A 5,922-nucleotide genomic window follows, 5' to 3' on the forward strand; every position below is an offset into this window, starting at 1 on the left:
GTATACTTTGGAGAAAAGAGGCCTCTTAGGACGTCTAATATGATGTCCTTTGCAATCCATTATAAGAGCATGAATCACCTTGCCAGTTAATCACACTATTATGAATGCTGAAGGCATTAAAAACCAAGAGGGATTGAAATACCTATATGTCCAGATTAAGGAAAGCTCTTTGAAAAAATGCAGGCAGACTAGTGAAGATAGGGTTTGAACTGTGCCAGATTGGCACACAAAACTGAAAAATTTTAATCAAAAGGGCTTTTTGTCTTAGTTGCTTGTAATGATATTGAAAAAGAAAGGGAAAAATACGCAAAATTCCATCTTCTGCTAAAAATGGATATGTTGAAGTAGGAATTCAGTGCACTTGGAGTAAACCCAGTATCATTTTAAAATAATAGATAAATACATCAACCTTGTATTTACCTGCGCTGTCATTTGAAGCTAGAAGAGACCGATGCATTGAATCAAAGACATCATCAGTACTGCAGAGCAACATTAATCTCTCACTTGTTTGTGCATTAGTGATCTCCTTACTTCCCTCACGTGTACTTTGCTGCCACCTCCAGGACACAGTGGATTTTAGCCTAGAAGTTTAAAAACCTTGTCACCACCCAAAAACTATTTTGCTCTGAGTCTGAGGTGCAATATTTCAAATTGTAAACATGGGTTTAGTTTCATTTTAAAAGGAAACCATCAAAAATCTCTTTGCAGACACTATTCACAAGCACGGGTGCCAGGATAGCTTACAGATGCCAAAGGTGCAGGTTTCTTCCTTGGAAAAGCAAAATGCTGCTTTAAAATAATAGCCTGTTAGCATCATGCTAAATTACAGGGAAAACCCTATAAAAAAGGAATTTATGGCATGCATTCATTGCAGAATCTTCTGTGATTATTATTGCACCTAATTCCAGGAAAAGAAAAAGTAAACAGACAATTCTTAACTGGAAGTATTTTACAAGGTAGAGATTTTTTTTCTTTTTTAAAGCTGGGTTAGGTTATTCAAGGCACACTCCTAGCCCCTTAGAAGCAGGAAATAATTGCAATAAAAAAAAAGGTTCAAAATCCTTTACAATGAGAAGGTAGTAGTGGTATCTTTCTCCTCCTTAATTAATGAGAGGATCAGGTTCAAGTGGATGGAGTATCAGGTATCATTAAGAAATTCATCCTTCCAAAAGCCATAATGAGGTGTTCAGTGTCACAGTGAAGAGCTGTACACAATGGGCTATGGAAAATTTGTCCTAAAACTAAGACTAATATTAGAGGAAATTTTTAAGACACTGTACAATTAGTAATATCCACTTAATATAAGTAATGCAAAAGGATTCAGAACTTGCTAAGGCTAATATTATGTTCTGGTTCTAGATATACTATCTACTTTTTTTTTGGTATCTTCAAAACCATAAGATTTTGAAGTAATCACAGCATTGAAGGAAAGCTCACCAAAGAGATGAATTAATTTTTATCTAAAAATAAGATTCAGTAAAAACAAGGTCATACCCTACAAGAGCTTTCATTTTTATTATGAACTTTCCTATCTCAAAAGTAGAGGAGGAAGCTTAGTGTCATTGGCTAACATCTACATTCCAGGTTTATTTGTGCCTGATTAAAGGTGGCAAGGGGAAAATGAACATATCACACACTGAACAAGTTCAGTGACATTTAAGCAGGCTCCATAATTTGTCAGACTTTTGCAGGATTTACCTTACTGGCACAAACCACATTTTGCCTGGCTTTTGCCAAAGGCTGTGGAGATGGCAAGCTGCAATGCAAACACAAACATCCCTGCATGGCGTAGCTCAAGAGCTTTGCCAAGCATCAGTAAAAATTAGGTATTTACATTAATTGTCTCAATTTTTACTTTATTCTCACATTTATTAAATAATAGCTGCTGTTGCTTAAGATGAGGTGTGTGCTCACTGGGTTCTAAAACTGCTTTGCAATAATCCTGCCAGAAAAAGTATATAATATGACTTCCATTGATTTCCTGTAGCAGTCATTACAGATTTATCAGAGCCATAAAAATGCATAGAATAGGTTCTCACTGGGTTTACAATAATGCTGAACTACACTTACCTTTTGGAAGTCAAAAGGCTCAATTACTTTTCCTCTATTTTAGATAGAATTCACTTGCTTTCCAATGTGACCTGAATCTGAAGTAGCTATTAATTTGTACACAGTAAATGTAATATTCCTTTATAGTTGAAGAGAGCAGTCTGAGAGGAATAAAAGATAAAAAATTCAGTGGAATATTTGTACATAACTGGATAAAATTTAACTCTCAATCCAGAAAACAGTGCATTATATGTCAATATTTAAAAATATTTCAGATTATTTCAGTACCACTACAGAAATTATGCCAAAATAAAAGAACTGCACTCAGAGTAAGGACTCAGGTGCCTGGGAAATCAATCCACAGTACCTTATATTGAAATACTACTCTGGGACCTTGGACTAACATAATCATTTCCTGAAAATCCCTTTTAAAAGACTGACTTTCTTTCATATCGTGAAGATACTAAAATGTAACATTTATTTGTTTTGTTCAAAAGGAAAACCTGAGCTAATTCACATCATACCAGCACTTCATCAACATGGCACATTGGGAAAAGAGTGCATCTGCTAAAAGAAACTCAAGTAGTAACAAGAATTCATGGGATCATTTTCCTCTACCTTTTTTCTGTTTGCCTTTTACAGGCTCTTTAAATGCTAGAATTTACACTGAAAAAAAATCCTGTAAATCAAGAAAAGGTAGAAATTAAAATAAATATAGTACATAAACCAAGACTTCCTAAGAAAAGACAACTTTCTGATATTTACATGAACTTCTTCTTCCTATCTGGAACAGAAATAAAAGGCTCACATAGCCCATTGAGTTTTAAAATAGGTTTCGAGAATACATAATTAACCCCATTACTGTTATAATGCTTTATCATTTTTGTGATATAGTGATCCAGAAAGCTGAATGACTTTTTTCTCACTATTGTACCCTTGCTCTAGTTTCCCATGTAAACACAATCCCAATTAGATGTTCACCACAGGCAGACTCCTGCTGTCAATATTCCGTGTGGCTCTTCAGCAGACACCATCAATATGACCTGCACACTCTGTTTTCTAGCTGACAGGTCATGCATCAGCCACACACTGTTTATTTGTTAGCTCCATTGATTTCTTATGCTTTCACTTGTATGTCTGCAGGGAGATGATACTGTCAGGGACCTCACAACACAGATGCAATGAGCTGCTCCAAACGAGCTCACCACGAGATGAGTGGCCATGGCTGCAAGGGCCAAAGGCAATTACATTCTCTAAGTACATCAAGATGCTTCTGCCATCCTGATTAAAGGGTAACAGGCTTTCAGGAATATACGTCCCTAACAGAGTTTATTCACTCCATTACCATGTAGTACCATCAATGTCCTCTTTTTCAGATAAGCTCTCTTTTTTAATATAAAAATGCAACCTGTTTATTTTATATTTTACGGTGCTTTTGTGATGGGACTGCTAATGTAGATAAGAGAAAGCATTCCAGTCTCCTGTGTGGAGAATTAATCCCAATTTCTGCCACCTTTAAACCTCTTCCTCATCACATGAGGTTGAGTGGAAAGAGTATTGCTTTGTGCTAAAAGATGGAGTTAATCCTTCCTTAGCCTTGCTTTATAAATAATGTTCGTAAGATTACAGCAACTACAAAAAACCCAAGGAGGTATCATTTATAATTTCACACTATTACAGCAGAGGTGGTCAGAGTCTCTAAATTCTCTGAACACAGGCATAAAAATCACAACATCAAAGAAAATGGGAAAAAATCCAGATCAAGATAAGCCACAAAGGAAAAAATTAAATTAGTGACCACTGTGCGCATAGCGCAACTTCTATTTCAGGCTAAATCTTATTGAGATGAGAGTCCCAAGACAGTCCTATTTAAACTAATTTAGCATAAAATACCGCTCGATGCAATGGTGGCAATATCCAGTCTCAACTGTCTCCTGCAATTTACTTTTAATCTGTAACGTTCCCCACCTTCTGTGCAATTTCATGGCAGAAAAATAATAGTTATAAAGGCTACTTTAAAATAGCTTTTCCAGTTACAGACAATTAGTTGTAAAGACATTGAAGTACCCTAGTTCTTCTATTCAAATGTAAATATTTGTGATCTTAACAGCTTACTATTCAAAGCAAGACAAGTTATTAATTTACCACACTTCCTTTATTCAGAATGCTTTGAATAACATTTGCAGTAGAACACTTTGAATAATATTTACAGTCAACATTTTTTCAAGGAAAGTAATCTTTTCCCCCTTAGTTTAAACTTCTTTGTCTTTCAAATCTTATCAGTATTGCTGCTAAATACTATGGCATCTCTTTCAGAAATTGTAACAACTGCAGGAAAAGGAAAAATATTTCAATCTCAAAAGCACATTGTAAATAAGAAATTGGCCAGTTCATAACTGCTGGGCCTGAAATAATTGTAATTATGTCCTTGCTACCTTTTATCAGTAATAGGTTCATTCTTCCCATTTGCCACTCCCTCCCCAGTACGAGTTAGAAAGGCCACTACAGCAAAAGCTAAAATTTGAGTGTCATTTCCCACTTCTCTCAACTCACCTCACTCAGCAAAAGCACAAGAAACAGCAGGAACAGGCAGCTGAGAAACAGAACCATGCAGGAGAGTGCCCTGAAGATCCCTTACTCCCTGGAATTCTGGCCCTCAGCAACCATGGAAGTCAATGCTGAATATTCCAGTAAGACCACACTGCTTGAGAAAGCAGTTGTGTAGAACCTGTACTTTAGCTAAGAGAAAAAGATGCAGTATTTTATTATTTACAATGACAGGTGATTTAGCGGTTTGCTTTTTATTCCCCCAGAACTTGTTTAGGTGTTACATTTCTCCACAACTGCACTGAATTTCTAGTTCTGTGCAATTCTACATTTAAACAGTAGTGCTAGACGTTTTAGTTCTAGAGTGCTAGACCAGTGCTAGAGAGTAGTGCTTAATTTTATATGAGCACAGTCCATTTTCTACCCAATACATGCTTCCTCAGGAATATTATTACAGCTCAGCTGCTCTGAGAGTCCTGAATTTTGTTTTTCATAGCAGATGTTTTATTTGTTAGATGTGTCTTGTCCCCCCCCCTTCAAGTTTACACACAATCAAATGAGACTGGAATACTTCTCCATCAATATTTCGCTGCATGACCATGCAGGTTAGCATATAAAACACTTCAGATGGCCTCCAGGACACTATCTAGCTGAATATAAGTAAACAAGTTCAGAGATTCAAGATTATACCGACCTATTTCCCAGTTATTTTTTAAACTATCTATATTTTTCGAAAAGTTCTTAGCAATTAGCCTCCCATGATATTCCAGAAAGTCCAATGATTTGCAGAGAAATAATAAGTAATGGGGCAAATGTTTTACATTGAAGTATTGTTAATGCACTGGGAAAGTTGCACTGCCTGGAATAATTCTGTTCTCACAGATACTGGAAAGGCATTTTTGCTACCTTAACCACAATTAAAAATAACCTGATGTGTAATGAACAAAAAAATCTCAATTTACCACAAAATAGAATTCAAGAACTGAACTTCTTTAATGGGAAGGGAGAGGATGTTCCCCAAAACTCCCATGTATCATATTCACTCCTTAAGCCTCTGCCTTCTAAGTCTTTTCTGTTCTTTTCCTTCTTACTTCAGGGGAAAATAATGGACTTTGGACTATCCCATTTTCAGTCCAGCCTGCTATGTATCAGCCATTGAAGCCAGGTTGCTCCCAGAAATGGGAATGCACCGTAAACAGCATTCTGGTTTCAGAGTCAAACTTGTTGATTATTTAAAGTTAAGAAGATGCTAGATAACACCAAAAATTAAAATAACCATCAAGCCCGATTCCCTTTTCACTGCAAAAAAAAACCAACAAAAAAAAA

At 36.1% G+C, this 5,922-nt stretch overlaps 1 long non-coding RNA gene across 2 annotated transcripts; it reads right to left on the reverse strand.

Moving 5' to 3' along the window:
* Positions 1-503: 503 nt before the first annotated feature.
* LOC146437748 (uncharacterized) lies at positions 504-5,514 on the reverse strand. 2 transcript variants are annotated; one of them, XR_014851977.1, is made up of 3 exons: positions 4,603-5,514; positions 2,071-2,210; positions 504-581 (listed from the first exon to the last, which is right to left on the reverse strand). It is a non-coding gene; the product is annotated as an uncharacterized LOC146437748 (long non-coding RNA). The 2 variants fall into 2 exon arrangements; XR_014851975.1 differs by lacking the exon at positions 504-581 and adding an exon at positions 1,844-1,942.
* Positions 5,515-5,922: the final 408 nt, after the last annotated feature.

The sequence above is a fragment of the Lichenostomus cassidix genome, chromosome 4, assembly GCF_008360975.1.
Source record: "Lichenostomus cassidix isolate B80296 chromosome 4, HeHo_3.0, whole genome shotgun sequence".
Classification (NCBI taxonomy): domain Eukaryota; kingdom Metazoa; phylum Chordata; class Aves; order Passeriformes; family Meliphagidae; genus Lichenostomus; species Lichenostomus cassidix.